General features: G+C 37.2%; 1 protein-coding gene and 1 long non-coding RNA gene across 4 annotated transcripts in view; one reads left to right on the top strand and one right to left on the bottom strand.

Moving 5' to 3' along the window:
• The window catches only part of KAT6A (lysine acetyltransferase 6A), a 121690-nt gene that overhangs the window by 25779 nt on the left and 83521 nt on the right, over nt 1-12390 (top strand). The window lies entirely within an intron of this gene.
• The window catches only part of LOC116276349, a 53625-nt gene that overhangs the window by 14730 nt on the left and 26505 nt on the right, over nt 1-12390 (bottom strand). Inside the window, exon 2 of the long non-coding RNA XR_004185801.1 lies at nt 3517-3660. This is a non-coding gene — a long non-coding RNA (uncharacterized LOC116276349). The remainder of the gene's footprint in view (nt 1-3516; nt 3661-12390) is intronic.

The following is a 12390-nucleotide window of genomic DNA, read 5'->3' as shown; positions in this document are numbered from 1 at the left end:
TCTACCCCCATATTTATTGCAGCACTGTTCGCAATAGCTAAGATATGAAATCAACCCAAGTGTCTATGAGTGGTTAAATGGATAAAGAAAATTTTATATATATGTATGTATATATACACACCATGGAATACCACTCAGCTATCAAAAAAGAATGAAACTCTATCGTTTGTAGCAACACGGATGGAACTGAAAGCCATTATTTTAAATGAAATAAGCCAGCCACAGAATGACAAATATCACATATTCTCACTTACTATGTGAGAGTAAAAACAGTTGACTCATGGAGATAGAGCATAGAATGATAGTTACCAAAGTCTGAGATGGGCGAGGGGTGGGGTGGATGAAGAGAGGTTGGTTAATGGGTACAAACATACAGTTAGAAGGAGTAAGTTCTAATGCTCATTGCTTAGTAGGGTAACTGTAGTCAACAGCAATATATTGCATATATCAAAATAGTTAGATGATTTCAAGTGTTACCAACACAAATGATAAATGTTTGAGGTGATGGATATCCTAAATACCCTGATTTGATAATTACGCATTGTATGCAGGTATCAATATTACATGTATCTCATAAATATGTACAATTATGAATATATTAAAAATTAAAAATTATTACAGTGGCGCTGAACAGTTTCTACACCTAGTGATGTCATAGACATTGTAATGTACATAGTGTGCACTACTCAGCATGTTTGTGGTGGTATTGGTGTAAACAAACCTGTGCTGCCAGTCTTACAAGAGCTTAGCACATACTATTATATATACTACATAATACTTGATTATAAGCAACTGCCCGTTACTGGTTTATGTATTACAGTTGTTATCATTATTTTAGAGTGTACTCCTTCTTATTAAAAAGAGTTGACAATAAAACAGTCCCAGGCAGGTCCTTCAGGAAGTATTCCAAAAGAAGGCATTGTTACCATAGGAGATGACAGCTCCATCTGTGTTTTCACCCCACTTTCCAGTGGGGAAAGATGGGGGCAGTGGAAGACAGTGATGTTGATGATCCTGACCCTGTGTAGGCTTACGCTAATGTTCAATGTTTGTTTTTTAATGCTTAACAAAAATGGTACAAAAAAAATTTTTTTTTTTTCTTAGATAAAAGTTTATAGAATAAGGATATAAAGTTAAGTAGGCCGGACGTGGTGGTTCACACCTGTAGTCGCAGCACTTTGGGAGGCCAAGGCAGGTGGATCACTGGAGCCTAGGAGTTTGCAACCAGCTTGGGCAACATGACAAAACCCCGTCTCTACAAAAATACAAAAATTAGCCAGACGTGGTGGCGCACGCCTATAGTCCCAGCTACTTGGGAGGCTGAGGTGGGAGGATCACTTGAGCTTGGGAGGTTGAGGCTACAATGAGCCAACATCATGCCACTGCACTCCAGCCTGGGCAACAGAGTATGACCCTGTCTTAAAAAAATAAGTAAATATTTTTGTACAGCTGTACTGTACAGTGTGTGTTTTGAGTAGTGTTATTACAAGAGAATTTTAAAAGTAAAAGTAATTAAAATGCTTATAATGTAAAAAGTTACATTGTGGTAAGGTTAACATTATTGAAGATAGAAATTTCTTTTACAAATTTAGTGTAGCCTAGGTGTTCATTGTTTATAAAGTTTATATTAGTGTATAGTAATGTGTTAGGCTTTTGTGTTCACTCACCACTCATTCACTGGACTTTCTTGGGGCAAATTCTAGTTCTACAAGCTCCATTTGTGTTAAGTGCCCCATACAGGTATACCAATTAAAAAAATCTTGTATATTGTATTTTTACTGTTCCTTTTCTATGTTTAGATACTCAAAATCTTACCATTGTGTTACAGTTGCCTACAATATTCAGTGCAGCGACACATTGTACAGGTTTGTAGCTAGGAGCTGTAGCCTATACCATATAGCCTAGGTGTGTAGTAAACTATACAGTCTAGGTATGTGTAAGTGTACTTTATGATGTTGCACAATGATGAAATTGTCTAATGACATATTTCTCAGCATGAATCCCCATCATTAAGTGACACATGACTGTATCTTAAAGGATGTTTCATATCATTACATTAGGCTTAGTAATGTTTCATTGTATGGTGTGTCATAATTTATACATTTTTATATGTAGCCCCTTGTTAATGGATATTTGTTTCTAATTTTTTTGTGATGACAAATAATGCTGCATTAATAACTTCATTTGTATATCATTTCACTTATAAGTCCCTAGGAGTAGAATTATTGGATCAAAGAGTGTTATGACATTACAATTTTGATATTCCTGTATTTTTTTCCATAGAGAGTCATCAACAGTATGTGAGAGTCGCTACTTCCCTATACCCTTTGCAATACACTGTAAACTTTTTGATTTTTGGCAGTCTGACAAGTGAAAAATCGTTACCCACTTTTGACTACATGGTTTCACTCACAAGGGAGTTTGCTCTTCCAGCCTAATGACCAAAGACAACATCTAATTTGTATTTGTACTGTTAGGCTGTTTTAACCCTGATTTTCCAAAAAAAAAATGTACAGTTCTTAGAGGTAATCATATATATATATTTTTAAACTGTTACTATGTTGCTTTATAAATATCTAGGTCTTTCTGCTGGGTCTGATTTGAAAGCGGTGACCTGATAGATTTCTGTTAACCTTACCACAGTGTGACTTTTTACATACTGTATTTTACAAACCTGATACAGTATCAGGTTTGATCCTGATAGGTTTATCAGTCTTTTAAAGTGCCCATTATGTGTACTTATATTTGAAAACCTGTATAATTTTGAATACATATTATATGCTAGGTATTATATTTAGGTCACAGCAACCCTTTAAAGAAGATTGTCTATGTTATAGATGAAACGAAGGCTCATAGAGGTTAAACAGTTTGCCTGTAGCATATTAGAATGTAGATGCTGGTAGAGTCTTCAAAAGAGAAAAATACACATTCGGAGTTGAGATAAACTGAAATTGTTAAACTTGTGCAATAATTAAAAGTATTAACTGAGTTTTGTTTTGTTTTGTTTTTGAGATAGAGTCTTACTCTGTTGTTCAGGTTGGAGTGCAGTGGTGCGATTTCCACTCACTGCAGCCTACAAGAATCACTGCTCACTGCAGGTACAAGAATCAAGCGATTCTTATGCCTCACTCTCCAGAGTAGCTGGGACTACAGGTATGCTAATTAGCCAGCCTAATTTTTGTATTTTTAGTAGAGGTGGGGTTTCTCCATGTTGGCAGGCTGGTCTTGAACTCCTGGCTTCAAACGATCTGCCAGCCTTGGCCTCCCAAAGTGCTGAGATTACAGGTGTGTGCCACTGTGCCTGGCCTAAAGTACTCCCTGAGTTTTTACAACACAAATTCTCATTAGTTTAGGACTTGAATAAGAGTATTAAGAGCACAGATTGCAGTCTCACCATTCACTTGTTATTTGATCTTTAAATTACTTAATTCTCCATGGGCTTCAGTTTCCTTTTCTATAAAAGAGGGATAGTATTATAATAGTACCTAAATTACAAAATTTATAAAGCAACCATACCTTTTTAAAGATTGTGATTAGCGTGATCATGTCCATTCTGATTTTTTTGTGATGACCAATAGTACTGCATTAATAACTTCATTTGTATATCATTTCACTTACAGGTCCCTAGGAGTGGACTCCCCCATGCAGTGGTTTTTTAGCCTGTTTCAAAAATAAAGAGCAAGAAATAGTGCTGACTTCCCTCTCTTTTCTCCAGTAAAACAAAACAAAACAAAGTATCAGTTTGTTAACTCACAGAATATTGCCTTGGTATTTTAAGACCATTTGAAATTTTCATGAACACATAAATTTTAATATGACATAGAAGTAGACATCTAGGTAATATAAAACCATTTGTCACATTTTATAATCTATTTAAATTAGGATGGATATTTTTTGATCATATGCCTTTGGGAAAGGCAAAGTATTTTAACAATATTCCTATTCCCCCTTATTTGGCCCCATGTTTTAGTATTTGAAAGTAACAGTGTATCTCTCTTTCCTCAATAAAAGAACAGTAACAAGAACAACAGACTTCTTCATAAAAAATAACAACAACAAGAAGAAGCAGAGTACCCCCCTCCCCATTGTTAAAGTTGTTAAAATAAGTCTTTATTTTATATCTTGAAAACTCAAGATCAAGTTACAGAGCTGTTTTTTCCCCATTCAAAGTAGCCTGGTTCATATTAGGAATGAAAAGAATGACTGTAATATAATTAAGCACCGTGTTGTGTAGCACTGCTTCTCAAGTTTTCATTTGGGGATTTTGTTAAAATGAAGTTTCAGATATTTGATGAGGTCTGAGATTTTGCATTTTTAAAAAGCTCCCCAGTATTCTACTGCTGCACAAAACACACTTTGAGTAGCACGTTTCTGTAGGACTAACCTATCTTTTACTCTTGACTAATTATCTTAAATCATATGCTTATTTTCAGACATTCATTCAGCAGATTTCTGCTGAATGTCTATGTCCCGGGCACTATGCTAGGTACTGGGGTTACTAGGGATGCTGGGTAGATAGTCTGCTCTCAGGCAAGTGGGGAAGCCAAAGAAATAACAACAAAGTATATGTAGGTGGTGATGGGAAAGTCCAGGGAGCTGATAATCTTAAGCACAAAAACTACTTTTTGACAGATTTATGAAGACAGTGAACCTAGTTTGTCTGATATCGTGGTATCTAGGTTCCCAATAGGCGTAGAATGGAGGATATTCATTGGATATCAGTCTAGAATGGTTGTTGGCAAACTCTTTCTGTAAATAAAAGGCAGGATAGTAAATATTTTAGGCTTTGCAGGCCATACAGTCTCTGCTAATTACTCAAGTCTGTGAACCAGGTAACATGTAAATGATTGTGTGTTCCAGTAAGACTTTATTTACAAAACCAGGTGGTAGACTGGATTTGGCTTGCAGGCTATAGTTCTAAAATGGCAGCGTATCACTCTTCACTTACAAGATATGAAAATAGTTTAAAGGAATGATTTATTTAAAAAAGGAGGTAATTACATTGATAATATCACTGCATCACTGATTCATTTGCATTTGAATATGCTATCTTGGAACGTTAGTTGTTTATATACCTAGGGATACCCCGAGAATATATTATACATGTGATTGTCATTTGTCTTGTATATCACTGGGGGAAAAAAAGGGTTAGGTTCTATTGCTTGGAACTTTAGTTAGAACTCCTAAAGAGCTGCACAAATGCCCAGTTTTCCCTTCTGTTATTTGGGGGAAAGAAGCCATGATATATAGAAGGAGTTACAGAATTTCAGTATAGGTATGCAATGAAGCATTTCTGTAAATTGCTTTTTCTGGACAATATTGAAAACTATGTAATCCCCAGACCAGAAGAGGACATCCCTGGTTACTGTGTTACCATCATTTAGAGTAATGAATAGAATTTAGGATCTGGAGTTTACCTTTTGGTTTCATCACTTAACTCGTGAATTTGGCAGAGTATTTAACCTCTTTGCCCTCAGTTTCTTCATGAGATAATGATACTGCAACATACTTTTGAAAATCATAAAAAAACACACAATATTTGATGGCAGCTAGTATAGTGCTAGAAAATAGTGAGCCCTCTATAGATGTTACTTTCTTCTCTTCTGACCTGCTTGCAGAGCAATTTACTAATGTACTGAAGGAAATAGGAAAAAAATGTTCCTGGCATATAAGAATCTTAAAATTTTCTTGGAGTTGTATATAAAAATAAAGAGGGACACTTTGAAAATAAGATGCAAACCAATGTAAGACCTCTCAATAGAGGTATCTCAAACAGGTAAAAGTATCATTTAGTTGTAGGACTAAAAGTCTTAGGACTTCTTTAAATTCAAACCCTTATATTTTACAGATGAGATCAAATGACTTTCCCTAAATGCTGATATGTTGTCTTTTTGTGTGGAGAATATTCTCTAACATTCATCGATAACCAGATGCTATTGCCCCTTGGTTAGGAATTTAAGTTAAATTTATCCGTTTCTGTTTAAGCACCAAATAACTTGTTCCACGTGGGGTTTTTTTTTTTTTTTTTAAATTTGAGACATGGTCTCTCTCTGTTGCCAGGCTGGAGTGCAGTGGTACGATCTTGGTTCACTGTAGCCTCCGCCTCCCCAGTTCAAGTGATTCTCCTGCCTCAGCCTCTCAAGTAGCTGGGATTATAGGAGTGGCCACCACACCCAGCTAATTTTGTAATTTTAGTAGAGATAGGGTTTCATCGTGTTGGCCAGGCTGGTCTCGAATTCCTGACCTCAGGTGATCCGTCCACCTCGGCCTCCCAAAGTGTTGGGATTACAGGCATGAGCCACCTTGCCCAGCCTGTTCTACATGTTTTTAATACTTAGGAAGTGTTGACACATACAATTTTCTGGCCTTAACAGAGATGGTTGGTAGCTATTCATAGGCCTGACTGTAAATTAAATAATTTTTATTGGCTTATTTACTTTTTTGAGACACTTTTGCTCATGTTGCCCAGGCTGGAGTGCAGTGGCACAATCTCGGCTTACTGCAACCTGCACCTCCTGGATTCAAGTGATTCTCCTACTTCAGCCTCCCAAGTAGCTGGAATTACAGGCATGTGCCACCACGCCTGGCTAATTTTTGTATTTTTAGTAGAGACTGGATTTCACCATGTTGGCCAGGCTGGTTTTGAACTCTTGACCCCAGGTGATCCTCCTGCTTCAGCGTCCCAAAGTGCAAAGATTACAAGCCTGAGCCACTGCGCTGGCCTAATAATTTTTCTCTCTTTAATATTGCCACTAGGAACAATTTTCTATGACATTTTTGTAGCTCTATGGTAAACCAACTTGGAATTTCTTTACAGAGCTTAGGACTTACAATACTGTTAGTCTCTTTGAGTTGTATTAGTAGAAAGGAAGGGTAACGTTAAATACTGACAAGCAAAAAATACAAAGTAATTGCTGTTGGGCAGCTTTAGTCATGCCTCTTTTATCTGTCTCCTTTTGCCTTGGTTCAGGCCCTTGTCTTTTCTTTCTTGGGTTATTGTAGTTGTCTTTCAGATGGTTTCCCTTTAGTCATTCAGTAAATAAGTGGTGACACATGATAGGTACTTCTAAGTGTGGAGAATTCAGCAGTAAACCAGATGGATCAACCTCCCTTCCCCTGTGGAGCTTATTATTTAGCAGACTTTAGCTCTATACTTTGAGAGCTTCCCTTTCTACTTTTGTCTGAGTGCTCTCTCTAAAATATGTCCATCCAGTGTTCAGAATCCTCAAGTGCAAGTGGAGTGGGTTTCTGTTGTCTTTTGGATAAGGTTTGGGCTCCTTAGCCTTTATTGCAACTTCATCTCTTGCCATGCTCTTCTTAACCCTCTGCCTTCCAGCACACTGTAGTCCCTTGCTGGCACCACACTGTCTTAACATTTTTATACATACATTTCTGTCTGCAAATTCATTCCTTTAGATCCCCCCACCCCAACAAACAATATTCATCTTTTAAGCCTCTTTGACTTACCCACTACCACCTCTCTGCTTTGGTGCCATGACTCCCTTCTTTTATAAACAAATATATTCTCATAGTACATTAGGCATACTGATACTATGACGTTTTTCTCCCTGTATTATGATAGTCTGTTTATTTATCTGCCTGTTCTACAAGAATTAAAGGCAAAGGCTGCTTTTTTGTTTATTTTTCACAGTCTCTCAAGGGGCCTGGCTCATAGTGGTTTGAAATATTAATTGAACAAATGAATCAATGGCCCAGACTTCTACTATCTCAATGCTGTCAACCTGACAGCATGCTGGGGGTTCATTCAGTAGCCCTTTAAATTAGTGGAGTGCTTATTACTATGTGCCGGTGATAGAGACACATAGATAATCTGTCCTCAGATGAGTCCACAGTAAGGCTGATAGCTTCCTTATTTTCACAGCCTACTATCTTTTGAATTTTATATATATTTATTAGAAAACTAATAAGTAGTCTCTATCAAGTATCTAAAGTGTTGAGAGTATCTTTTTATTGAAGTAGTGGCTTAAACTATTGAAGAGATATTGATACAAACTTGGGGAAAATAAAAGTGTATGTAGTGCTGATTTTTTTTGCATCCCTCAGAGATCCAGAGTTATTTGGATAGTTCAGTAATATATCAAATATATTTTGAAAAACTGTGTTTGTTAAGTTGTTTTTAGTATCTTTAAAAATGTGAAGGCTTATAAAATTATATTTTTCTAATCAAGAGCAAGTTTGGACCTATAAGTGCTACCCTTGGAGAAAAATTTCTTCCATCTCCCTCCCCTCTGCATAGTAAATCCATCTACTTGTATATCTCTGAATTTCACCTGTGTCCCCCCTTTTTAAAGAGTAGATTAGTTGTTTTCACATTACCTCTTTGACCTTTATTTTATGGATATTACAGTTTGCCTTTTGTATTTACAACCATTAATCTCTCAACCTGTTGTTTTATGTTTATGGAGATGTTAAGTGTTTTTTGTACTTCATGATGGTTTTTCAATTCAAGGATATACAAATATCCTTGGGTATACCGAAGATAAATGCATTATTTTGGAAACAACTGTTAGAATATACATTGTGTGCAAATTTGTTATAAGGGAAAGGTTTAATCATTGAAATGAACTTTGCTATTAATTTTTATATTGCCTGCATTTAATAGTAATTTTAAAACAGAAGAGAGTTGTGTTTCTCAAATTGCTTCCTTGGTACCCAGTTCCTGAATATGTGTTCAGAGAACAGCGAATTCCAAGGCAGAATAAGCATAGCAAATGGTGCATATTCATATTTCACATAAACATAGCGAAGGAATTGTGGAATTCCCACCTCTACACCTGTTTAACTTTGCTAACTTAGCTTATTTGTATAAGGGAGGACAACTTCCCTTCCCTCATCTGTTGCCTCCCTTAAGACCTGTTTGGGAAACACTGCTGTTACATGTGATTTCTGGGGCTCTAATGTCCTGGTACCTTGCCTTTTGGTTATTTAATGGGAGTTAGAGTCTTTGCCTCATCTGCATTTGCAGTAAAATGTCTGTGGGAGTTACTTCAAGGGGAAAAATGAGCTAGTCTGTTGCAATTGGAAAAGTCTATGTCTAGAGTGTGTCTATATGCATGAACAAACTTTGCTATTTTTAAATTCCTGTGTGAACATCAGATTTTTTGGCTGTTTTGGTGTATTGGAGTAGGAATAGATAAATTGATGTTCAGCTCAGTTCATAGCATTGCATGGGACAAAAAGATGGTTAATATAAAATTATGATGAAATCAAAATGGCTTTTTGAAAACCTAAATTTTCAAGTGAAAAATATCCTTCAATATACATATTTAACTCACCTTTTATTACCTATTCCTCTGCTGAAAGGATAAAATAGTACATATGCCAGGAGTTGAAATTTATCTATATATTGAAATTTGTGTGTACAACTGTATAGGAGGTTGTGGTTTGGCGGCGAAAGCTTTCTAGATCACTAATTTGTAAGTGCTTTGAAGGTAAAGTGTTCAATGTCTCTTACATCTTTATATTGCCCACAGGCAAATGCTGTTTTATGAGTGGCAGTAATTTGTGTTCTGAACTTAAAGCAAGAAATATTTTGTATAGGATCTGCTTTTAAGTGCTTTTGTGGTATCTGAAAAGTTGTTTGCATAGTTACCTCCTCATATGTGTGCCCTCCTGGCTTCCCAGTTCTGCTTTCCCCCAGCTCATCCATGTCGAAGGGATCTGGCTGTAGATTGCAACTCTGCTTACTGTATAGCAGAGGGCTGCCAGCTTGGTAGTCCGGATTCTTTTTAGCACAGAAGGGACATGAGACCATAGCCCTGACCGCATTGAACATATTATTTGTGAGCTTTGAGAAGTTTTTGTGGATAATATTGGCAGGCAACCTCTGACTTTGACGTTATAGCCTACTCTGTTATATTGTTCTGCTCTCTTCTGCCTTACTATCTCCCTTCATGCACTGGTTATCCCATTTGAAATCGTGTTTCTGGAGGCTTAAAGATGAGTAGTTGAACGGTTATGAACAGTGATTTCTCAGCTACTTAGAGAACTGAACCTATAATTTAACCTGACCTAGCCTAATCCTGACCATGTAACTACATTTAATAACTGCACATACCAAAGTATTTCATTGGATCACATACTGCTCCAGCTTCTACTTCAGTTTCTATCTCCCTTGTGTATGAGGTGCTTATTCTAGTTGAGTAATATCTCTGAATTTCTTCCATTATTTATTTAAAAAGTGCTAATATGCTGTCCTCCGGGCCCCATTTAATCTTTTTCTTATTTTCCTTGCTTTTCTTTAGCCCCCCGATCTGTCCTTGTCTTATTGCTGTAACCCCCTGCCTCTTATTGATCATACAGTGGATTGCAGGTATATTTGTTGACTTAATTATGTATGTGTTTTAAGAAACTGGTTGCCTGAGGCATTTCTGCGTGCGTGTTTTAAAAGACAGCGTTGCCTCTTGATCTCACGCCAGAAATGTGGTTCGTTTAACTGGTATTTTATCTTCAATTGATTTTTCTGTGGAGTTTGGCCCTGGATATATAGTATGGGTATAGATGATTGTGAATGGCCTATAATAGCTGTTTACAGATTATGACCCAGAAATTATTTTGCTTTGTATTGTGTATGGAACAGTTTGGTATGAAAATTAACTGTAGCAGAAGCATAGTTAACTTTAATAGCGTATCGGGCGTCTCTTTTTCTCACACACCACATCTAGTCCAGTAGCAAATCCTTTTGGCTGTGCCCGTTAGAACAGGGGTTAGCTAATTATGGCCCCCACCTCTTTCTGTATAGTTCATGAGCTAAAAATGTCTTTTTACTTTTCTAAATGGTTGAAAAATATTAAAATGATACTTAAAACACATGCAAATCATATGTAATTCAGATTTCAGTGTCCATAAGTAAAATTGTATTGGAGCACAGCCACATTTGTTTTCATTTCTGTGTTGTCCATGGCTTCTTTCATGCTACCGCGGCAGACTTGAGTAATTGTAACAGAGACCCTGTGACCTCAGAACTGAATATATTTACCGTCTGGTCTTTTACGGACAGTTTGCCAAACCCTGATCTGGTGTATATCCAGAATCTAGCACTTTTTACTTCCCTCTTGACTAAGTCATTGTTCTTGCCTCCTAATTGAAATCCTTGCTTCTGTTCTTGTCCCTTTAAATCTGCACAGTCAGTGGAGTGATCTTTTTAGAAAGTAAACCACTCTCTGTTTAGATAAAATAGGTTAATAAATAAATATCAAGGACAGTTTTGAATGAAAGTTATAGAAGGACCATTAACCTTGGTTAGGATAGGAGCAAGGAACCCCATATCTTGTGTTTAAATGCTGTTGAATACAGAAGTGACTATACATATGTGTCCATGAGCATTTGTAATTGAAAAATGGCAGAGCCAAGGCTGGGTGGGGTGGCTCACGCCTGTAGTCCCAGCACTTTGGGAGGCCAAGGTGGGTGGATCACGAGGAGACCATCCTGGCCAACATGGTGAAATCCTGTCTCTACTAAAAATACAAAAATTAGCTGGGCTTTGTGGCACGTGCCTGTAGTCCCAGCTACTTGGGAGGCTGAGGCAGGAGAATCACTTGAACCTGGGAGGCGGAGGTTGCAGTGAGCCGAGATCGCGCCACTGCACTCCAGCCTGGCGACAGAGCAAGACTCCATCTAAAAAAAAAGAAAAAGAAAAATGGCAGAACCACCTCACTCTGTATTTATTTATCTATAAATTTACATGCAGTAATGCATTCTTTTCTGTGTCTAGTTTTACAAGTTTTGATAAATGCATAGGATTGTATAACCATCACCACAGTCAAGATATAAGAAAGATCCATTATTCACTCAAAAAAAAAACTAGGCTTTTGTAGTCATCACCCTCCCCCAGCCTGGCAAACCACTGAGCTATTATTCTCCCTATAATACTACATTTTCCAGACTGTTCATATAAATGGAATCATGTATAGTCTTTTAAGTTTGGCTTATTTCATTTGACATAATGCTTTTGCGATTCATTCACGTTGTTGTCAATAGTTTGTTCCTTTTTGTTGCTGAGTATTATTCCATGGTGTGGTAGGTACACCATAGTTTGTTTATCTCTTCCCCTATTGAGGGACATTTGGTTTCAGTTTTTGGCAATTATGAATAAGCCTGCTATAAACGTTCATATATAGGTTTTTGTGTGAATATAGTACATTAGTTTCCTGTGGCTGCTGTAACAAATCGCCAAACTGGATAGCTTTGAAACAGCAGAAATTTATTCCCTCACTATCCTGAGGGTCAGAAGTCTGAAATCAGTATTACTGGACTGAACTCAAGGTGTTGGCAGGGGCACATTGTCCCTGCAGGCGTTCTGAGCTTCTGGTGGCTCTTGGCATTTCTTGGCTTGTGGCCAGCAGCAGCATCACTCCCATCTCTGCCTCT

This window comes from Papio anubis, chromosome 8 (genome assembly GCF_008728515.1).
Source record: "Papio anubis isolate 15944 chromosome 8, Panubis1.0, whole genome shotgun sequence".
NCBI lineage: Eukaryota > Metazoa > Chordata > Mammalia > Primates > Cercopithecidae > Papio > Papio anubis.
Note: the sequence above shows the minus strand (reverse complement) of the source record. Positions and strands in the feature narration are given on the sequence as shown.